The sequence below is a fragment of the Lactuca sativa genome, chromosome 8, assembly GCF_002870075.4.
Source record: "Lactuca sativa cultivar Salinas chromosome 8, Lsat_Salinas_v11, whole genome shotgun sequence".
NCBI classification, from domain to species: domain Eukaryota; kingdom Viridiplantae; phylum Streptophyta; class Magnoliopsida; order Asterales; family Asteraceae; genus Lactuca; species Lactuca sativa.
The window spans coordinates 235,068,346-235,093,489 of NC_056630.2; the positions used below are offsets into that span (position 1 = coordinate 235,068,346).

The following is a 25,144-nucleotide window of genomic DNA, read 5'->3' on the forward strand; positions in this document are numbered from 1 at the left end:
TTCTAGGGTGTAATTCCAAGCTCTCGTATGGCTATGAGACTCACAATCAGGCGTCGCACCTTAGTAAGCTTTCAGGAAAGTTAGGACTTTTTATTGCCGCATCAAGGAAAGATGAAATATTTTCTGTTAATACTCTTTATTCCCACATTTTTTGAATCCAAGAAGGAGTTCGATATCCATCTAAAAAACTAGAGGAGATAAAGTCTAATTCCACATCTATTAGGGACACTGAGTATATGGTGTAAGTCCTTGCTGTGTTAGCTAGGCCACCTGCCTGAAGCGTTGAAGATAGAAAACTATGGTTGCTTGTTGATTGATTCGACGTATCACGTGATAGAGATACCTTACGAGGGTTTAAGGAAAGAATTTCTTTCAGGATGTTAAACTATTTTTCAATCGAGTTGTGGACCCATAGACAATGAGATTAATGAGACTCAGGAACGAGGTCGTCCCCAGTTTGTTGTTTTTCCTGAGAGAAAGATGGTCTCGAAGCACACTTTGGTTCGTGCCAATGCCTTAACTCTAGTAATCCATACCTAGACGTCCGTGATGGCGTAAGCACGTCGCAAGTCTGCTCACCGGTTATTACATTAAGCACCAGTAATTCACCAAAAGCAAGAGGCTCCTCAAAATTTTCGAGTCAGATTCATGTGAAGTCTTGATCTTATTATATAAGATACCACAAAATATTTTGTTCAACGGACCAGGAAGAACAATCAATAAAAGTTCAACGGACCACAAAATATAAGATACCCCCAATTGTACCAATCTACATATGCCTATCCCCGTTACAAGTTGCTGTCATTTGGATTCCTTTACTTTAGTTTTCTGATGAGAAATGCGAAACGAAAGAAGGATCCTCCTGCTGGGAAATTAGATCCTACTCTTTGTCCACAGAAAATGCAGAGAAGAATTGATGTCTTTTTTGAATCTGGCGTCGGGACAGATGGGGCTCGAACCCGCAACTTCCGCCTTGACAGGGCGGTGCTCTGACGGATTGAACTACAATCGCAGGTTGGAACCTTAACCTCTTACGGTTTTCGAGAGATCCCAATCTACTACATCTACTCTAAAGGCAATGCAAAGTGTTCACGCCGGGTCAAAGGCATGCTCTTAGTTAGCTTATGAGCGAAGGGTACAAGAGTTGCTCGAAAGTATTGGAGCGAAGGTTTGAAGACGCTCGACCAAAGGGAGAGGAAGGAAGAAAGTCGAGGTTCGACCGTAACGTAATAAGGGAGGGTGCCTCCTTTCAGAGTGTGATTCATCGTTTCCAATGCGGTTAATTACTATTATGCTTTCTAGGAAAGTTCCCCTTTTCTTATGCAGTTAGCTCGACTCCAGTTATAGCTCTGAATGGGCATGTAGCCGTAGGCGGGAACTCTTCTTTTTATCTTATTCTTTGGTCTAGCAAGTCGGTAGGTAATCCCAACCGAATAAGCAATCGAAATCACTACATGCAACCTATTTCATACCCTTTTCATCGTACTTCCTATTCTCCTTCTCTTCTTTCTCTCCTTGCCGAGCTTGTTGGAGTGCCATTGCCAAGATCTAGTGTAATTCCTTTTCCCTGGGAGCCAGTCGCACTAATGCTAGTATCATTAGGAAGATCTTTATTGCTTAGGGGATTTCTAGTTTTCTCCCATGTAGTGTCAAAGTATTTGGCATAAAGAGCCTTCAATAACTTGCTTATCCTGTACGCGGATAGAGGGAGTTTCAACTCGGCCTTCTACTAAGAGTGTTGCACAAATTCCATTTCTTATCCCTTCTAGTTTAAACCTTTCCTTCCTATGTAACCAAGTCCTCCTATGAACCTATCCCAGCCTAAAGGATATATTACAACTATAAAGTAAAGGTTGTCTTCGAGCAAGCTCTTAGCTTTCATCGTGAGCGAGAGAGGAATTGAGGCTGATTCAACTCAAGCAGCTTCCACATGATTGTATTGTGTAGGGTGTGATATCTTTCCTTTGTTAAGTGGAAGTGGGAACTATCTAAGATCTATTATCTATCCCTTTCTTGGGCACAGTCAAATACCTTGCATCTAAGGGCTTCAACCGATGCCTTCAAGCTCACCTAACTTGGTTCTAGTGTTGTGACTGGCACTCTACCAAATCCATCAAATCTTGGATTGGTTGCTTCTTAGAGAGCTGCTCTTCTGACTGCTCGTATTAATCCCTTCCCCATGAGGGCAATCAGCCCCTTGCTTTCATTTGAATATTGGCCCTCGCGTATCACGACTAGATTTAAGTCACTCATAGCTAGGGCTTTCTATTTCATCAGGACAGCTTCTCCTCTACTGAGCTCATCGCCCCTTTCTATCAGCTTCAGCTACTTTTCGGATGAGGTTTTACGGAGGCTCCTTTGACCTATCTGAGGCTTTACCTCACCCTATCTTGCTTACTCGTTGTGGTTTACCACAAAATAAACCGACTTTTCATCGTAAGATGATGAGGGGTCGCTCCATGAGTTTCTAGTGAGTCCGAGTGAAAGAGTCAACTACTTGCCCCTTTCGCTTTACCGGTTTGGAATGAGTGCCTTCATGTCAGCCTTCTCATCCATGGAATCCCTCTTATCGTATAGTTCTCTATATTGCTACATTCTAACACCCTCTTTAGGCTCTTCGGTATTCCTTCGTGACTGAGGCGGCAAGTCGCTTTATTGCCCTACTCTGAATAGAAATGGAGCCGGCTTTGTCTAAGATGTTTAACTACAATACAATCTCTCATTCTGGCGCAATGAATGCCTACTGACAACAACTTCCAATGGCAAAAGAAGTACTCTCCTTTGGTCCTCGGGCTAGTTCATCTATCTATCTATCAACTCAACAAAGTGGCTGTGGGGATTCGATATGCCATTTGCGGTTCTTAACTGATTCACTCCAAAGCGGTTCACATTCCTCCCGTCTTGGTAGATCCTACCCTTTTCCTTGCTAGTAAATATTGAACTTGACTGTGGTAGGCACAATCGCTTTCAATGAAAAATTTTCTTTCTAAATCCGCCCTCTTCAAGCTGTCGAATATAGATAGGAGATCCACTTCAACTTTCTCTCCTCTCCCATCTCTCCAGCTTGGGAATAGTTCTTTCTACTGGCTATCTATCTGTACAATGCCAGTTTAAGCTACCTCCTGGATGGAGCAAGAAAAGGTATCCGCAGGCGCAACAGTTCAAGGCAGACAGGTAAGGGTAAGTAGTGAAGGCTTAGCATAGGCAGGGGATAGGCATTCAAATCACTATCTTAAAATACCGTATATAAGAGAAAGAGTGGCTCGTGCATCTTTACTTAGACAAGTCTAGTAGGCAAGGGATTTGTTATAGCAAGCATGAGTGGGAAAGAGCAATGACTTGAGTTTCGTTCTAGAGTTCGAGCGTTGACAGTTAGTTCGAGCGGGGGTATTTTTTTTTGGATGGGAAAAATGAATGAAAATAAAAGTGGTGGCCGACAAGGCCCTTTCACCTAAATCCAATCTCTTGGGAAGTGAAGAGGACAAGTTTGAAAGTCGTTCATTAAGATTCTCCCAAAGGTATATATTTACCCAAGGCACTGATATTCTGACTCTCTCAATTACACGTGTTTGAGGGAGTTAAACATCATATTCTTATTAGTGACCTATGTGAATATAAGCCAGGAGCAAGGATTCCTGAAAGTGAATTCCAGTGCAAGCATGATATGAAAGTGGAGTTCAATCTTCAAAAGTGAGATCTCTTTTAGTCCGGTCTTCTTTTCTCTTTTGAGTCGGGTTCTTAAGACAGGGCAGGAAATCGGCTTTTCTGAATATCTCTTTTTCCGCCTATGTTGTAGTTCGAGATCGAAACTAGACCTGAGAGAGACTAGACTTCTAGTAACAGTAGGTGCACCTTCAGTTGAGGAGAGTTGTTCACAAGTAGTGGTTATAAGCTCTTTCTTAATCCGGTTCAGAAAAGGTAATTCCTTCAGTTGCACTAGTGGATTGAATAACCTTTTTTTTAGTGCCAACAATGTGCATGTGTTGTTGGTTAATGTTAATAAAAAGATAACTTTCAATAGGCTGGAGGAATGAGACTAGAAATAGGACAAAGGTCTTAAAAGAGAAACAAAAGGGCATTTTTTTTGAGAGAGCTATGCTTAGGTCAGTTCCTTCAGTCCACTTTTTAGGTAAGCCAAAAGTTCACTTTAGGTAAGTAAGTAGTCCCTTATGAAATTAATAAAACATTCATACCTGGCACTTGAAGAGGTCAATCATAAGTTGTTGGAAGCTACTACTAAGGTACTCCCCCTCAGTTATAAAGGATAGGAAATTGAGAGAAAATAGGATGATAGCGATAGACACAGGAACTTAAATAGATTAAAAGATGACTTCCGTAGAGGAGAGGGAAAACTGGTTAGATAGGGTGATAGCCCAGTTTTGATTGAATATCCTTTCATGTGCTTGTCTTGTATTGAGGTATACCACAAAGATATGAGTAATAGTAGGTAACAGAAGGGGAGGGATTGTTGTTTTCTATTACTGAGGGCAAGCATCTTTCATTTTATTCAATCTAATGGTAGGGCTTGAAAGAGTAGCCGGTTCGTACCTTTCTATGACCCCCAGAATAAGAAGTAGCTGGATACGCAGAGAAAGAGCTCTTGAAGTCTACCCGGGCGTGCTTCTTCATTCATCCATTTAGGCCCGACTAGGAACGCGTGGATCCAGGGAACGAACATCATCTTACTAGTAGGGGTGAATCACAGTAAAAGAGTCCAATCTATGAAATAGAGCTTAGTCTGTCCAAACTAGTAGAAGGCTTAGGTTCTTATTTGATCCAATAAAGTCAGAATACCTTTATATCTAAAAGAAATAGTGCTCGATGAAACAACGCAGATTCCACACTATGCTCCGGTCTGGGGAGAGAGCTGCTCTGCGAAGCTGGGCGTTCTGTGTTCTTATGAAGGAACCATACTAGAAAGAGAATAGAAAGGGCCTTAGCGAGGGAGTGATGGGTAACCTTAGTCTATATATTGCTCGTGATCCGCCAAGTACCAGTCTCGCAATAGTATTGGTGGCACAAAACAAAAGGATCGGTCCTTCACTTTCTAATCGTTTGCGAGTAGAACTCGCTCTCTTGCCACGCCTTTCACTCAATCACTTGAGTTGGACTCAATCACTCGGAGGATCATTCCTTCTTCACTCTCTTTCTATTGCCGGTAGGGAGCGCAACAACAAAGGTGCATATTATCATATATAAAGGAGCGAAGCGTAGCGATTCGTACTATCGGAAAAGTTTCACTAACCTGCAGGCAATAGAATCCACCGATAGGCACAAGAAAGCGTAGCGGATCACATAGATAAGGCCCTACCTGCCAGCGCATGGATAGATAGGGTGGGTAAAGCGCGAATGGGATAGATGTCTGAGCGGTTGAAAGAGTCGGTCCTAAATACTGAAGTATTGATAGGAATACCGGGCGTTCGAATCCGTCTCCATCCATGAGGTCATAAGTTCTCTCTTGCATTATTTATAGATAAGAATGAATTGGATCGAGTCCACTGATGTGACAGATGGAATGGTAGCTTGTTTTATGATTTAGTTAGGACTCTGTCTCCCTTTCGTGATCTTCCGCCCTCCAGTTGGGGAAGGTCCAGAAATCCCTCACTCCCCCTTTTTGAAAAAGAAGCCCCGCTCAACAAGGGGCCCTCTATGATAAGGAAGAAACGAAAGAATCTTAATTTTACGACAAATCCGTTCTGATGGCTATTCTCCACTAACCACAAGGATATAGGGACTGTATATTTCATCTTCAGTGCCATTGCTGGAGTGATGGGCACATGCTTCTCAGTACTGAGTCGTATGGAATTAGCACGACCCGACGATCAAATTCTTGGTGGGACTCATCAACTTTACAATGTTTTAATAACGGCTCACGCTTTTTTAATGATATTTTTATGGTTGTGACGGCGATGGTAGGTGGATCTGGTAATTGGTATGTTCCGATTATGAAAGGTGCGCCTGACATGGCATTTCCACGATTAAATAATATTTCATTCTGGTTGTTGCCACCAACTCTATTGCTCCTATTAATCCCAGCCTTAGTAGAAGTGGGTAGTGGCACCGGTTGGACGGTCTATCCGCCCTTAAGTGGTATTACCAGCCATTCTGGTGGAGCAGTTGATTCAGCAATTTCTAGTCCTCATCTATCTAGTATTTCATCCATTTTAGGTTCTATCAATTTTATAACAACTATCTCCAACATGCGCGGACCTGGAATGACTATGCATAGATCACCCCTATTTGTGTGGTCCGTTCTGGTGACAACATTCCCACTTTTATTATCACTTCCGGTACTGGCAGGGGAAATTACCATGTTATTAACCAATTGAAACTTTAATACAACCTATTCTGATCTCGCTGGTGGGGGAGACCCCATATTATACCAACATCTCTTTCAGTTCTTCGGTCATCCAGAGGTGTATATTCCCATTCTGCCTGGATATGGTATCATAAGTCATATCGTTTCTACTTTTTTGGGAAAACCGGTCATCGGGTATCTAGGCATGGTTTATGCCATGATCAGTATAGGTGTTCCTGGATCTCTTGTTTGGGCTCATTATATGTTTACTGTGGGCTTAGATGTGGATACACGTGCCTACTTCACCGCAGCTACCATGATCATAGTTGTCCCCACTGGAATCAAAATATTTAGTTGGATCGCTACCATAAGGGGGTTTGATACAATACAAAACACCCATGTTATTTGTTGTAGGGTCCATATTTTTGTTCACCATAGGGGGACTCAATGGAATCATTCCGGCAAATTCTGGGCTAGACATTGCTCTACATGATACTTATTATGTGGTTGCACATTTCCATTATGTACTTTCTATGGGATTCGTTTTTGCTTTATTTGCAGAATTTTACTATTGGGTAGGTAAAATCTTTGGTCGTGTAGAGAATTGTTATCGAGAATTAAGATGTAAAACAATAGATTTGAATGATGAAAGATAAAGAACACACGAAGTAAATATTAATCAGATCTCATTTTATTAAGACTGATTACAGAATAGGCTGAAGAGAGTTTTTGTGTTTCGATCTCTACCTATACTTCAAGCCTATGTCCCTATTTATAGGGAGCTTACAAAAAGTATACTAAGTCTAATACATTGAAACTTCACATGCTACACTTCGCATTTAACATTGACTTAGTAAAATACATATAAAATGCGAATCATTACAAGACACTATTCGACTTTTACAACTTAACACCTACATTCTCCCCCTTTGTAAACAGTCGATAAAATTCAACCTAAAAGCATTTGAATTGCAGAGTGAATCGTTCTTCGCACTTCTCCATACCAGGAGATCACCTTCTTCAAGTCCTTCTTGTCACCTTCGGTGTTTTTCTTGCAATTATTCATACGTACAATGAAGTGCATATATTGCGAAGAATTGTATCTTTCGATTTCTGAAGCTTTGAACAAGAACTTCTTCGGTTTGCCCTTAGTGTCTCTTCCCGAAAACACCATGGCAAATGGTTTAAGGCAAATCTCACCCACTACATACTTTGACAATGCTGATTGTGTCAAAGTATCTTCCCATGGAACCTTCACTTCTCTTCGAAGCACATTCGCCAACTCCTCATCAGTCAGTGCAAGACAATCGAAGTAGTTGTCGATGTAAGTCTTCACATGTGCGAACCCGACTTTGAAAACATCAGTCTCTGAGCCTTTAAGTTTGTTCTCTTCCATGTGCTTCAGAATCAAAGCTACTTGAATAAGATCATTGCAGTTCATCAGTGGGAAGTCAGCAATAGTGAAGTCATATTGTTTATTGTCTGCCCTAATAATAAAGTATCAAAAGTTCTGAAGCATGTCTTCGAACAGAACATCTTTCTTTATCGTGAGCACCTTCTTGATCTTCATCAGGGACCAGACTTCATCAGGATTCTTCGTAAGAACAGCATGAAATCTGATTTTCATGTGAGTGTAATCATCTGGATTATCAAATTTCTCACTGATCTTGTACTGAGCTGTGATGAACATCATTTCGTTGATAGGGATGTCCAGCTGATAGTGATCTGAGTTCGCAATATCGTAACTTCGTTTTGGCTTCTTCTCGAACTCGTACATCTCCCTTGCTACTACTTTAGACTCTATCGTTTCGTAAGAGTAAAGCTTCGCAGGATCGCCTTTGTTCATTGAAGGAGGATCACTTGCACGTTGTCGCATTATGCTTTGGACCTGTCTCATCCTTTCTAGTTCCGCTTCGGCATCATCTTTTAACTCCTCTTTCGATTTTTCATAAAGGATGCCCTTTCCCTTCCCTGATACATCCTTCTGAGGTTGAGAACTCGAACCTCCTTCGTTTCCTCCAATAACAATTCCCTTAGAAATTGTTTTTGTAGTTATTGTTGTTGAAGAAATCGGTTTGGTAGGGATTGGAATAGTTGCAACCAGTTGAGTTGAAATGACCTTCCCCACTGTTTTTGCATCAACTTCTTTACTTCGACTCTTCTCTCCCCCTTGCACCCCTGTGAAAACAGGTGGAGCACCCTTCGGAAGTAAAGAACTAAAGTTCGATATCGGAGCTAGAGCCTTCTGAATGGCTTGTTCTAAAGTGTTAATCTTTAGAGACAAGAATTCTGGAGTAATGATTTGCGAAGTAGAAGACTGCGAAACTGCAGATTTGAGCTCCGTGACCAATTTGATCAGGATATCAAACTTCTCCATGGTAGCAGCGTTTTGATCAGCAGCAACAGGAATGTTGTTGAGTTTGTGGAGTTGAGACAAAATTTCCACAACCTGCTTGTCAAGATCTTCCTGTCGTGTGTTTACTGCTTGCAGATCCTTCTCAATGTCAGACTTCAACTCTTGAATTTTGAAGTTGACGTCTTCACGAACTTTCTTTACATCTTGGATAAAGAGAAGATGTCTTTCTTTGTTGGCAGCTTTAAGATCTTTAAGGGTAGTTGTGAAATTATTCCCTTGAGCTTGTACTCGGAGTTCGTTATTTTTGTCAGACTGATCAACTTTCTCCAAAATGCGTTTCTCAGCCCCTTTTATCATTATATCCACCTCCATTGCTGAAATCGAAGACATTCTCCTTGAATCTGCTTGTGATTGAATAATGGTCTTCAATTTTTGATTAAGAATTTTGAACTGTTTTCCTGTCATCAGCATATGATCAGGAATTTCTTCTTCATCAGAATCAATAGAAATGTCATCAAGAATACCACCAAAAGCACCTCCTTCGACTTCTGGATCTGGCATTTGTTGCGAAGGTATAGGATTTTCAGGTGATTGGGATGGGAAAAGGGTGGTGAATGGGTTCTGAAGGGCATGGTCGAATATGGATGAAGTGGTGGTGATGGGTAGATTAGCCACAACACTCGGGATAGGTGCCCCCGTATCAGATACGTTGACAACCGTATCCGAAATAGGTACCTCCTCATGAATTGATTTGGTAAGATCTATTTCGAGTAGTTGGGTTTGAGAAATAGGTGGTGAAATTTGTGAAGGTTGAGAAATAGGTGGTGAAATTTGTGAAGGTTGAGAAATAGGTAGAGGAATAGTTACCATGGTTGTGATAGGTAGAGAAATAGGTGGAGTTTTAGGGACAACTTCGTCATCTGATGATTCATTGTGAATCACCATCTTCCTCTTCTTTCCCAGTGTGCGTTTCACATTCTTCGCAACATCTTCCGCCCTTTGTCTTTTCTGCCCAGGAGAAACTGGTGCAGGAATGCTGCGAATAGTAATTCCCTTACTACTCACCTCTACCTTGGGAATTTGTTTTAACACTCCAGATTTGGAGGGTAAAACATCTTTCTTCACCTCTTCTTTTTGAATAGTTGGTGAAGGTGAACCCTTCGCAGGTTTCTTACTACCCTTCTTCTTCTTGGATGGAGAAGCAACATCAGGTAAGACACCCGACTGATCAGCCGTGTCTATGTTTCGCAAATACCTCACTAACACTTTGTGAGTAGGAGACATTTTGCGTAGCATCGCATCCGGAATGCGAGCTATCCTGGTGAATATGGCTTCATCATCTTCTACCATTTTTGGAAATTGGTAAAGTGAAAACTCAGCCACTTCGACATCTGCTTCAACCGGAATTGCTTCTTTTTCGTAGACTTTCTCCAAGATCAGACTCCAGTACCTAGCACATGATATCCCCTTTTCCGAATTCGTGTTTTCAAGACTTTTGATGAATTCCTTCCACAGTTGAGTTGCGTAATCAACATTGATGTCATAGTATATACCCATTACCATGGCATACACTTCGACTCTTCCTTTGTCTAGACCAACAGATCTTCCTGTAAGACACCTGAGGAAAATTCCAAATAGAAAATTCCAAATATAGGGTAATCCCGACTTCCGGAAATCACTGATCTTCTCCAACTTCGGTTGATGTCCCATCTCGTTAAACATGTGGATAATCTGAGAGTTGACTGGTTTCACAAAAGGTGGGTTGTTGGGAATCTCCAAGAACTCCACAAATAAGTTCTTGGACAGTTTCACCCTCTTGTTGTTAACGAGGTTGAAAGTAATCACATCCGCCGTGTGATTGTAGGAAGTCGTGGATCCAGCATGGGATAACCAGATCATCGGAACTGGGAAGGATCGGAACATGGCAGTTGACAACGGTGATCGTTTCAAAGACACAATGAGCATCTTCAATTCTTCTGGGTAAGCAGATACTTTGGGATCAACCTGATAGTTTGTGCTCTGAATCTTCATGAGGGATTGAGAAAGGACCTCATTAGTGTTTGAGTTTGTGACTGCGATTGTAGGGTTTGAAAGAGATTTGAAGTATAGGATCAAGATAAACGCTTTGAAGGTTTGTGAGAATTCTTGTTTGCGTAACCGTACACAGTGTTCTTCATGCCCCTTTTATAGGTTACTCAAGCTTTGATTTGAAATTAAAGCAGGATGCATTTAATGTAATCTGATGTGGCACCTTGAATCTCGGATCATCGCTGTAAAAGAGTACTTTGCTGTAGAAAGTAACTGTCACATCACCTCGAAAACCGGATAGAATACCAACCAATTTTAGTAGACAGCCTGTCAAGTAACCGTTATAGAATACGAACCGATAAAACCCTTCGCATGGAAGCAAGGCTCTTTCACTTTTGGGATTTAAAGCGAAGTCATATGCCAGTCTTGCGAAATCATCAGTCTGAGTTGGTTTTACTCAGAACCTCAAGGATTTCGTGTGTGCATTGTGTCAATGAAATAAGATAAGAAACAAGAAATTTTTGGAATGTAGTGATGTCAAAAATTTAATTTGACATGAATGCAGTAAAACCCCAGGCAAAGGTTGCTTCGTTATTTATCAAGAGAGATAATCAACAGCTTGTGTATTTTCCCGTAAATTACAATCGAATACTTGTAAAGAAGTTTCGAAGGGCTTCTTTTAAAGGTTATTTTGGGTTGGTTTGAAATTTCATTACATATCAGCCTTAACATAAGGTGAGAAATTGTAAATGAAATTACTTGTTTGACCAGTGTAGTCAGTGACAAGTTGGCTTGTGAAAATATTTATCATGACAAGAATTTGCGAATGAAACTTACACTGAAATCATATTCAAGAAAAATTTGTTCTAGATCTTGTTGGGTAACAAATATTCTTGGTTGTAAATATTTGATCAAGACCACGCATGCGAATTGAATATGATTTGAAGTTTCGAAATTTTTGATACTGAAACAAAGGTTTTGTAAAAATTCGAACAAAGGATTTTTCATCAAGAGGTTTTGTAAAAATATCAGCAAGTTGTTCATTTGTTTTGACAAAATGAATTTCAATATTTCCATCTTCCACATAAAATGATATCGAAGAGCAATGTGTTTTGTTTTTGAGTGTTGTACTGGATTGTGACAGATGCTAATTGCACTTTGCGAATCACAATACAAAGGAATCTTTTTCATGTTGATTTCATAATCACGAAGTTGACTCTGAATCTAGATAATTTGCGAAGTACAAGCAGCTGCAGATATGTATTCGGCCTCAGCGGTTGATATAGTCACAGAAGTTTGTTTCTTTGATTGCCAACTCACTAACTTTCCATCCAAAAGTTGACATCCACCAGTTGTACTTTTTCTGTCCAAAGTACATCTTCCTAGATCTGAGTCTGAAAAAGCTTGAATGAAGAATCCTGTTTTCGCAGGATACCATAGTCCTAATGAAACAGTTCCCTTGAGATATCGAAAAATATTTTTCACTGCAATCAAATGAGGCTCTCTTGGATTAGCTTGAAATCTAGCACAACAACAAACCGAAAACATAATATCAGGTCTACTTGCAGTTAAGTACAATAAAGACCCTATCATGCTACGATACAGTGTTAGATCAACAGTAGGAGCATCTAACGAAGGAGTTAGTCTTGTTCCTACTGCCATAGGTACTCTGAGCTTTGTGTTATTGATCATTCCAAACTTTTCAAGCAAGTTCTTCGTATATTTTTCTTGATTGATTAAGATTCCTTCTCTGTTCTGCCTTATATTTAAACCAAGAAAATTATTAATTTTTCCCATCATGCTCATTTCAAACTGACTTTTCATTAAATTTTCAAATTCAATTGACAATGCTGGATCAATTGAACCAAAGATAATATCATCAACATAAATTTGAAGAAGCATTAGATGACACCCAACTTTCTTGTGAAATAATGTGGGGTCAACTGATCCTTGTTTAAATTTAGATTGTTTCAAGAAATTTGTAAGTGTTGCGTACCAGGCCCTTGGTGCTTGTTTTAATCCATATACATCTTTGTCAAGGACATACACATGATCAGGAAACTCACTGTTTACAAACCCTGGTGGTTGTTCAACATACATTGTTTCTTCGAGTTTTCCATTTAAGAATGCACATTTAACATCCATTTGATAAACATCAAAATCTTTGTGAGCTGCATAGACTCAAAATATGCGAACTGCTTCAAGTCTTGCAACAGGTGCAAATGTTTCTTCATAGTCAATACCTTCTTGTTGCGAATAACCTTTTACCACTAATCTTGCTTTATTTCGAATAATATTGCCATCTTCGTCGGTTTTGTTTTTAAAAATCCATTTAAAACCAACAATTGAAACATCAGAGGGTTTAGAAACTAATCTCCAAACCTTGTTTCGTTCAAATTATGCCAATTCAGATTGCATAGCAACAACCCAATCTGAGTGTTCCATAGCATTCTTGACAGTGTTTGGTTCTATTTTCGAAATAAAAACATTAAACATGCAAAGTTCTTGGTTCGCATTCAGTACCTCATTTTTCGCACGAAGTTAAGCTCTAGTCAACACACCTTCTTGTAGATTTCCAATTACCTGTTCTTTTGGATGATTTCTTGTCCATTTCTCGAGTGGTGGATAATTTGGATCAAATTCTAATGGTGCATCTTCAAACATATCTTCATTTTCAGATCCTGCAACAGAAAAATTATCATTAACTTCATGAAATTCGTCATTATTATCAAGATTAATTGTCTCTGTTTCATCATGCTCCCCCTCAACATGATCTATATCTTGATATTCTTGTTGATTTTGTAAATGCTCCCCCTCAACTTGATGTTCTTGTTGATTTTGCGAAGGCTCCCCCTCAACTTGATGTTCTAGTTGATTTTGCGAAGGCTCCCCCTCAACTTGATGTTCTAGTTCCTTGTGAATATCTGATGTGCTTTCACAAGTTATGGTTGATTCATCAGTATGTTTTGAAGATTCTGATGTTTGATTATCAGGAGCATTACTTTCTGCATCAATGGCCCTGTCAGGAATCCAAAAAATCAAGTCATAATCAAAATCATTGATTTCAGAACTATCAATTGGATTATGTAAATCTACAAGTATTGATTTATTCTCAAATTTACTAACAAACTGTTTAAGATAGTAATCATCAAATGTTAAATTGAAAGTTTCTTCAATTTTTCTTGTTCGTTTGTTTAGCACTCTGTATGCAACTGAATTCTGTGAATATCCTAAAAAGATGCCTTCATCAGCTTTAGCTTGAAACTTGGACAAATTATCTTTTAGATTCATGATAAAGCACCTGCAACCAAAAACATGAAAAAATTTTACATTAGGTTTCCGATTATTGATTATTTCATATGGAGTAACATTAAATCTTCGATGAATGAATGATCGATTTTGAGTAAAACATGCGGTGGACACAGCTTCTGCCCAAAGATATTGAGGTAGATTCGCATATGTCAACATTGTTCTGGCAGCTTCGCATAGAGATCGATTTCTTCTTTCAACTACACCATTTTGTTGTGGTGTATACGGTGATGAGAAAGTATGCGAAATGCCTTTGCTTGTGAGAAAATTTTCAAGAGTTTGATTTTTGAACTCCGAACCATTATCAATTTTAATTTTTCTCACATTCTTCTTCAGACTAACTTCAATCTTTTTGATAAAATCAATCATCGTCTGAGCAACTTCAGATTTCAACCTGAGAAAAAACACCCACGTGAATCTAGAGAAATCATCTACAACAACTAAAATATACCGCTTTTTGTTTATTGTTGCAACAGTTGATGGTCCACATAGATCAATGTGAAGAAGTTCTAATGGCTCTACTATTTTTGAATCTATCACAATCGGATGACCCTTTCGATGTTGTTTTCTTTGTTCGCAAGCTGCACACAAAGTATCATTATCAAATTTCAGTACTGGCAATCCTCGAACTAAATCTTCAGTTACAAGTTTATTTATATTTCGAAAGTTCAAATGTGACAATCTTCTATGCCAAAGCCAACTAAGATCGTTTGATGCTTTTGATAGTAAACACACTGCTGGTTTTCCCACAATCGGTTTGATGTCCAATGTAAACATATCACCATATCTTTTGGATTTAAGGAGTATTTCATTCGTCTTGACATTTGAAATGATACTACCTTCTTCATTGAATACAACTTGATTTCCAGTACCCACAACAAGTTGTGATACACTTATCAAATTATGTTGAAGTCCTTCAACATATGCCACTCTGTTGACTGTGAAGTTTCCATTTGTGACTTTCCAATATCCTTTCACTTGACACTTGTGATTATTTCCAAATTTAACAACTCCAGCATTTTCCAAGCTTCTGTAATCTCGCAAATTTTCTTTCCTTCCAGTCATGTGACGAGAGCAACCACTATCAATGTACCATTTCATGTCATATTGCTCGTCACATATCACCTGCATTTATTGAAAAAATTTAGGAACCCAAGACTTTTTGGGTCCATCATTAGTAGAATGAAACAAATTTTTGAAATTTAAGAACCATGTTTTCACTTTGTTTGTAACTGAATCAATAATATCAACATCATCAGTTCTAGATTTTGAAATATAATCATTCAATAACTTTGAATTTCCATTAATTGTAATCTTATCCTTCACAACATTCGCATTTTGATAACTGGTTTCCATTTTTGAACTGGAATTTGCGAATTATTAGATGATGTACTCTCAGTTGAAGAATTATTTGTATACTTTTCAAATGCACTTTTGATTTGTTCTTCTGAAAATTTTCCATTTTGATATTTATGTCCTTTTCCTTCAAACCAATGATTGAATGTTCTAACATCAGATTTTCCTTTTGTATATGAAATTTTGTTTGGTTTTGATATTGAAGGATTTGGAAAATTTGGTTGTTTTGGTGAAAATTTCTTTTTGTCTTGAGTTGAGTTCTTCAAACTTGATGAAGTATTTGTAAATTTGCCAACATTGTGAAACTTTTGATTATTTGCAAATTTTTGCGAATTCTCAAATTTTCGTTTGTTGTCATATTTGCGAACATATGGAATCTTGTCAATAGAGTTGATTTGTTTATGAAAACTTGATGATGTTTTTGAATTTTCCTCTTTTTCATCTTTTGATTTTTCATTAGACACAACTTGCCAGAATATTGCTTTTCTTGCTTTTCTTTTTGAAACATTATTTTCTGTTGAAAAATTTCCAACCATCAATTTGAATTCATGAGAATTTAATTTTACTTCAACCTTTGATTTTTCATCTTTTTCAAAAACTTTGTTTGAGTTTTCACCTTTAACCACCCATTTTTGTGTTGATTTTTGTTTTTGAAACACATAAGGATTTTTGGTTAAATTGTTTTCTTTTGTGCTTTGATTTGCGAAAAAACCTTCAGTTGTGGACTTTTGATTATCTTTTTCAATCATTTTATTAAAATCAGGATGAACTTTCTCAGCATTTCCAGTAGTGACAAAAATTTGATTTGGGAAAATTTTGTTATCAGTACATACAAAATTTGGATATACCACAGGGTTGGTTTCCAAATAATGTGCGCCTTTATCATTTAAAATTTTGTCAAATTCTTTTGTATCTTCAAACACTTGATCAACAACAATCCTTTGAGGTGTTTCAGTTGAAACTTTCTTTTCTTGTTTATTTACATTTGTGTCATCAGTTTTCCAGCTTTCAACTTCCACATTATCAAATATACAATGTTGCGAAGTTGAAGGTTTATCAATTTCATCCTCTACTATTGAGTCAACTATTATTTCTTTACCTTTGATCTTAGATGTGATATTAATGATTGACAATTGAGAACAATCAATCTCTTCTTCCTCTTCTATCTCACTGATTTCACTCACATTATCAAAATTTTCATCAATATCAGCATAATTCAATTTAGAAACAAGCTTTGAATTTTCAGTTTTCTTTATGATTTTCACTTGTTCATTCTTTGTCAAACTTTCATTGACAATGTTAACCAATTCATCAGCATTCAGAAATTCATCAATTTTGACAATACCATATGCATATCTATCATCAGGTATTTTGTCAAATTGAGCAATTGTGCTTTCGCAATGATAAGAAACAACATCAACTTTTTCACGTTCATACTCAAGAAAAGGTAAAAGTTTTCTATGTTGTTCTTTGCTAATTTCAGAAGAGTGATGTAAAGCTGTTAATTTTGCATACAAGCGTTTTTGCAGAATTACAATAGATGTTTCTTTGTGCTAGTAATAACCTAACATCATTAGTAAGATTATTCCTATCACAGTCTATATTTTTGACTTGCAATTCTAATTTTTCAACTCTGCTCTTCTTTATTTCTAACTCTCTTCGTGTCTCACTAAGTTGCACATTTAATTTCTTAGCTTCATTACTAGCAGACACAATAACAGAATCAAAATAAGCCACAGTATCATCAAATGAAACAATTTCAGCATCATAAGCAGATAAAGGAATATTAAAAGATTCAAGAATTGTACGTACCTTGGTTGTCATGGGTGATTTGTCAGTGGATTTTGACACAAAGCATTTCCCTGAAATGTTCACTTCGCATTCCTCAAAGCTTGCGAACATTGCTCCATGTGTGGGATGCCTCATTTCTTCATCATCAGATCCTGAAGACCAGATCTGATAAGTTCCACTCTCTTCTTCAGTAGTTTGTCCTTTCGCAACCAATGACACTCCTTTGGTCTTTGCACGCAACTCTTCAATCTTCTCAGAATAGTATGCCTCATCTTTGACTTTTTCTTTCTTCTCTTCTCTCTTTCGCAACATGCAGTCAGCTGCGAAGTGGTTCGCACCATTACAATAATGACAATAGATTCCTAAATCACCTTTCAACTTTTTCTCTTCATTCGCATTTTTCGGTTTTTCCTCTATTTTCTCCATCTTCTTCTTCTCATCTCCTCCAGTCCTTGTGGTAACATTCTTCGCATCATTCATCTTCCCTTTTGGATTAAAAGGCTTTTTGAAAAACTTTTTAACTTTATTGTTTGAATAGAATGCCACAGCTTCATCATCAGAATTCATCAAAAATCCTTCATCATTTGATCCATCTTTTTCATCATTTTCAGATACCTTTGAAACTAGAGCCAAAGGACCACCAATAACAAGTTTTGATTCTTCATACATTTCTGAGACCTCAGATTCATGTGTTTTCAGTTGATTGTAGAGATCATTCAATTTGGTTGAATCAAAACTTTGTTGATTCTTAATCATCATGCTCACACTTCGCCACTCCTTGCGAAGTCCCATTATGAAAGTTAAATTGAATTTCATGATAGATCTAGTGATACCGTACCTATTGAAACGAAACACAAGCTCATTCAGACGATCATAATAACTTTCGAGATTATTCCAGATGTCTGAATTCCTTCAGTTTAATCAGACATTGCTTCACATAATTGATCTTCGTCTTTTCGCTACCTTGATACTTCTCTTTTAGAGTATTCCAGATGTCTTTTGCTATTTTACAACTGCAAATGTAATTGTAAACCACAGGAGGAAGAGCACCTCTTAGTTCCCTCATGCATCTCTTTTCGTTATTCTTCAGACGTTTTCGTTGATCTTCAACATCAGGAGATCCAGTGGATGAACCAATTTGTTGAACATTTGCAGGAGCTTGAACTGTTCCATCGATACAATTCCAAAGTTCTTCATCAATTCCATTTAAGTAATCTTCCATTCTATCAGCCCACTGATCATAGTATTCTGGAATCAACATCGGAATTTTGGTTGAAGAACCAAGCAAATGGGAGAAAGAAGTCATTGTGTTCATATTGAAGTTCGCCATTAATGAACAAACAAAAATTTCAGAAAACTTGAGAATTTGATGAATTTCAGAAATCGATCAAGTGAATTGATCACAAATCGCTAATCGAATACTCGATTTAACAATTCAAATGCAGAATCAATTCAAATCTGAAGATCAAAAGTGAGTTTCAAAACCAAAATTGTGCGGAAAATTTTGAGTAAAATTTATAACTCAAAAAGCAATTGATTCTTATACGAAAATCAGATCTAAGCAGTTTGAATCCTGCTCTGATACCAATTGTAGAGAATTGTTATCGAGAATTAAGATGTAAAACAATAGATTTGAATGATGAAAGATAAAGAACACACGAAGTAAATATTAATCAGATCTCATTTTATTAAGACTGATTACAGAATAGGCTGAAGAGAGTTTTTGTGTTTCGATCTCTACCTCTACTTCAAGCCTACGTCCCTATTTATAGGGAACTTACAAAAAGTATACTAAGTCTAATACATTGAAACTTCGCATGCTACACTTCGCATTTAACATTGACTTAGTAAAATACATATAAAATGCGAATCATTACAAGACACTATTCGACTTTTACAACTTAACACCTACAGGTCGAACATATCCTGAAACTTTAGGTCAAATCCATTTCTGGATCACTTTTTTAGGGGTTAATCCAACCTTCTTTCCCATGCATTTCTTAGGGCTTTCGGGTATGCCACGTCGTATTCCAGATTATCCAGATGCTTACGCTGGATGGAATGCCCTTAGCAGTTCTGGCTCTTATATATTTGTAGTTTGGATTTGTTGTTTCTTCGTGGTCGTAACAATCACTTCAAGCAGTGGAAACAACAAAATATGTGCTCCAAGTCCTTGGGCTGTTGAACAGAATCCAACCACACAGGAATGGATGGTACAAAGTCCTCCAGCTTTTCATACTTTTGGAGAACTTCCAGCTATCAAGGAGACGAAAATCTCTGTGAAGTAAAAGAAAAAAAGGTCGTCGATTGCTACTAAGAACCTAACAGAATTTTTCAAAATTTAAAATGGATCAGTCGACCTGGTCTACGAATCAATTCTAACTATCAACGAATTCTTCAAATTTTAGGCGGGATTGTAACAACCCAAAAATCAGGGGTAAAAATTTTGTTTTAATTAAGTTATTACATAAAATCATTAGTATAAAATAGTCATAATAATATCTCATATCAAAATCGGTGTGTCAATAATCAAGCATGTCATCATAAAATAATATCAGAGTGTAGTCCCAAAGATCTGTTATGCGGAAAACATAGTGTGATACGCTGCGATTGAGCCGGCTCCTTTCCTTTGAAAACGAAGTACCTGAAACGAAAACTGAAAACCGTAAGCATGAAGCTTAGTGAGTTTCCCAAAGCATACCACACACACAATCCACATAACACACATCCTGTTAGCTATAAAAGTTACAAACATATCACATAAGCCATGTATACATAAAACCTGTAATAGTGCCATGGGCTACCCCACATGGTCTTTACTTAGGACTGCCATGGGCTCCCCCACATGGTCTTACATCCAATGTCATGGGTTACCCCACATGGTCTTTACCTAGGACTGCCACAGGCTCCCTACATGGTCTTACATCCAATGTTATGGGCTACCCCACATCGTCTTCACCTAGGACAGCCATGGGCTACCCCACATGGTCTTACATCCAATGCCACGGGTTTCCCCCGGGGTCTTCATGCAAAACACACAATCATATATCATATCAAAACAAGAATGGATAACACATATATCATAATCACATAATGGGTTGGCCTTGGTGCCTTAGACCCATAGGTATGGTGAGAAAACTCACCTGGCACTGCTAAAGTTCCGCAGATAAAACTCCAGTGCTGGTTAACAGGTTCCCGAACTGCCAACATCAAAACATCACCCAATTAATAATTGGGTTCCACTACATAACCATAAATACATACTATGGATAATTACTACATTACCCTAAGCTTGGCTTATTCTAGCCCAAGGTCCAATCCATAGGCCCAAAAGTCAAACCAGGAATCAAAGCCCAACATATGGCCCAATTCTCCAAATTCGGCCCAAGCCTTTACAGGGTCTTATTCAAAGGCCCAACCATTTATTCTGGTCCAACATTGGACACTCTAGTGGCCCAATAACATATAATCATTAAGGTCTAAACTATAGCCCATCTATGGCCCAATTTTCCAAATTTGGCCCAACTCCCCACATGGGCCTTACCTCCCAGTCCATTAAATTATTCTAGTCCGTTTGCTTGATCTTAGATGGCCCATTAATAACCCAATGAAGACCCAAAAGAAAGGCCCAACAACAAACCCAAGTGAAATTATGGTTTCACATAAAATAACAATTAGGGTTAAGTGCTTCTCACTTAACCCATTAAGGACTTAATCCTCTAAGGACTTAATCCATTAAGTACAATATTGACTAGATTCATTTTTGCCAATGATTATTATTTAATATCTCAATTTATTAGATAATTCCCGTGTGTCCCGATTAATTCCCCAAATTAGGGTTTTATTAGCATTAGGGTTTTTCCAAACCAAATATAGCCCATTTATCAATTTGTTGGGCTTTTAGGTCAATTAGGGCTTTATTGGGTCAATTAGGGTCCATTAGGGCTTACAAGGCCCATTAGGGTTTCAAGCACCCTATACGAATCGAACTCAACGAGGCAAGCACACCGCCACCCGACACGGCGGCCGGTGGTGGTTTGATTTTTCCATTCATTATTACAATTTGTAACTTACACTTTATAATGATAAATATCAAAATAAATACACACACTAAACCAAATAAACACACACACATCCACCTTATGGTGGCCGGTGGTGGTAGAGGGTGGCAGCCACCATGGTTGGCAGCCATGGTCGTTTTTCCATGGTTCCATCCAAAAAACGCACCCCCACCTGATCAACAACACAAAAACACACAACCATATGGGCTGAAACATGAAAAAAACACACCCCCAACGGAAATCTTGTCACGGTAGGTGGCAGTTGCGCTGACAGGCACTTCGTGGTGGCATAAGGCAGTCGGAGGAGGATGTCACCGGCTACAGCTACCCGGAAAGGCGATGGTGGTGACATTACAACGACAGAAAATGCGTAGGCACACCAAGAGTGGCGGAAGACGGGCTTGACGTCGTCTTCAACCACCTTGGCATCCGCCATGGTGTTTCTTCCGTCCTACCACATCAACTCCGGCAACTAGGGCTACGATGGTGCTTCAAGGGCAAGGCCGCAGGCGGCAGTCAGATATTGCGGTTCACAGCTTCGCTGGCGGCGTGAAGCAACACGACGCTGGACTATTCTAGTTCTCCTCCAGCAATTTGCGACCTCGACAACGGAGTAGCAGACGACAACAGGTGGTGATCGGATCCTGGGATGCAACGGCGGAAGGGGGAACTCTCATATCGTGGTGGCGGCTATAGAAGTGTATTAGATTTAGGGTTGCTCAATGAAATAGTCTCCAATGGGAATGGAAGGCACGGGTTTAAGTCCCGTGACCCTATTCAAAATTTTAACAAATTTGGCAACTCTGGTCCCTCCCCTTCACAATCTTCTCGATTCAAATCCAAATTTTACCATTTAGCCCTTGCCTTCTAAAAATCCTCACAAATCAAGTCCCGCTAATTACCATGTAGCCCCTCCCTCAACAAAACCTTTTCAATAGCAGTCCTTATGTGACCAAATGGCCCTTGACTTCTAAAAATCTTTACAAAATACATCCTGAAATTACACTTTGACCCACGGATAATCCAAATAATAACTTTTGGCTCCCAAAACCAACTCCCTACTAAATATTATGGATTTTAGGGCCAGGATTCATTTATTAATCTTTATCTATTTATTTACATAATAAACGGGCTGTTACAACTCTCCCCCACTTAAATTAGATTTCGTCCTCGAAATCATTCCTTACCATCCCTTACACCCCCGACAACTTAGGCGACATGGTCATAATCCTGGGCACACCCTAGCCTTCCCAGGGTAACCGTGACCAGCCCTTTCAAGGCAACCATAACCCACTCTAGCAGGGTTCTAAAACTTGAAGATGAACGAATTCCCTACAACAAGGTCACATCTACTCCGTCTGAAGCCTGCTGTCTGGAGATAGTCTGATTCCCTGACGGACCACTCCTACTGAACCATTATTGTTAAATCCAGTCTGTTTATTCTGCAACCCAAAACACAAATATTAATGCTGCCCAAATGTTGAAACTGCCCAAAACACTGATCTGACTGAAGGAGTAAGATGCCACATGCCTGCTTTCCATAACTTTCCAAGACCTGCCTGGCCTCATCTCGCTCACCAATCATCTGAAATACCGGATTCCGGCCCGGCTGAAGAGCCAAAGGACTCCTCATTTAGTCGTCTCACATGACTTCTGATCGAAATCCTTCTCATGAACTAGTTGCCACTAGTTATCATGCCACTGTGACTCTAAAAGCTTTCTAATCTAACCGCTCGATTCCATGCATCGAACCCTGATGTTACCAAATCCATGGTGAAAAGTGATTACTACCCGACCCAAGGTAGCCTTATGGAACAAATGACTTTAATCAGTCCACTGCCTTCTTGCTCTCGTAGCCGTATGACGCTCCTACAGTCTTTTCACTGGCTTAACCAAGTCTAATCTGTCTGGGTAATTTCGAAAGCCAATCCGTGATTTCCATATCCTAACTGCTACACCTGAACTGGCGTGTACTACTGTTCCTCCTGCGTCCAAATAACGCGCTCCTGCTATCTACGAATCAAGTGAAAACTGCGGCAACATCCACAGACTTACATCTCCCAAGTACTATCTGATAACCTCGTGATTGCTACGGCTACACCTGTAGACTTACCACACTCACACACCATTTGTCCATTAGTGAATGCTACGGCTCTCCCGTAGTGTTACAACACTTCCATACCAATTGACCATAGTGAATGCTACGGCTTCCCTCGTAATCTTACAACACCCTCATCCTAACACAACCGTAGCTCAAAACCTTACCCTTAATCTATTGATTCAAAACGCATACATAGTCAAGCATGCACTCCACCGAACATCTGAATAGAACTCAACTCATGAATGGAGCCCCAACCTGTCTTCCCAAATTTTGTTATCACGACCCAAGAAGATGCGATCACATGACGGGGAGTCTTACAGGACTTCAACTCGCACAACCCTCAACCAAATAGCCACTTGGGCCGCCATTTTCCCTCGATGAGGACGAGAAGCCCAAGCCGGTCTCATAACTATCCCTGTCCTGAATACCTGTGCGATTCTCCCCCACTTAGATTCGTCTAAGTCTTTGGACTACATGAGATTTGAAGGATTCCCAATCCTTATTGCATTTAAATAACCAAACTGCTGACAACCTGTTGCTTTCCCATGCTAGCGTTCCATTACCGGTCGAAACCCAAGGACCGTACAAACCCCAAGGACCACACAACATTTTAAGATCAGACAAACACTTCCTATATCCTAGCGAAACTAATAATCTCAGACGCCTTGAAATGATGTCCCACCAATATCTTGAGGTTCGAATAACCGATGTCTAGGCCAAGGCTTCAACATTACACCACTTCCCCTGGCGCTTCTAAAAGCCGACTCCAGAATAATGGCCGAGTCACCAATCCTGTCCGTAGGCCTTCCGCATAATGTCCCTGAACCGATCTCGACCCTAAGCCGATATAATATTGAATGGAAAGAGGGAAACAACTTTTTGCTAACCACCCCGTAACTCACGGTATGCAAATATCATATGACAAATGTTTGAATGTATAGTCCAAGCACAAACAGGGAAATACACCCAGAGATACACTTAGTAAAACCCTCGAAGCGAAAACTCCCTCGTGAAACATCCTGCTAGTATAGCACTAAACCTGACCCTGCTGGCCCCTTACAACTGAATCGAACCCCTGGGTCCCCTTTCGGGACCCTCCAATGTATGTACCTGATATGATTCCCCTCTTCCCAATGTGCTCTAAATCAATCCCTGCTCTCGAGCTCTAGAAATCATATCAATCAGGGTCTCGCACCCTGGCACACTCACCAGCTCAATCGTCAATGGATGAACTGCAATAGTTGGAGCAACCTATGCTCTATACCGGGCTACTAACCATCCATATGACCTAGTCTCCTAATCCCGAAAGTGCAATAGATCGCATAATCAATCCTTCCCGCCTGATGCAAGAGATCCAAGGCGAACTCAAAATCCTGGCAGTCCTTCCACGATCTGGCTCGCTATCAGAGCCGGGACCAAACCCTGGTTCTTCACCTTGCGTACTCATCTGCATTCTGCATAGCATCTATCCTCGCGGTCCAATCAAAATCAAGGATTCTCCTTCCCAGGCTTCTTAGATTCTCCAAGACTCTCATTGGTTCGAGTATGGATCCAATGCTTTTAGTACTACGGGCCCATACTACCTTCCACACTTATCCATACTTTCCTCAGCAATCCTCCTGAATCCTCTAAGTCACCTACCCCATTGATGCACCGAATATCCGCTAAAAAACAAAACAATATCCACCGAAGCACCTCTTAGGCTTCCCCTAGGCTCCCAACCTCACTAAACCGCCCTACTAACTCACTGAAGCACATCCTAGGCTTTCCTAGGTTCTCAACTTCACCATGCCATCAGCTACTGAAGAACTCCCCACGATGCCAATCATCTACCTCCTGGATGT

General features: G+C 39.4%; 1 pseudogene; it reads left to right on the forward strand.

Annotated features, from left to right (window-relative positions):
• Window positions 1–5,682: 5,682 nt before the first annotated feature.
• On the forward strand, window positions 5,683–19,462 carry LOC122195735 (cytochrome c oxidase subunit 1-like; annotated as a pseudogene).
• Window positions 19,463–25,144: the final 5,682 nt, after the last annotated feature.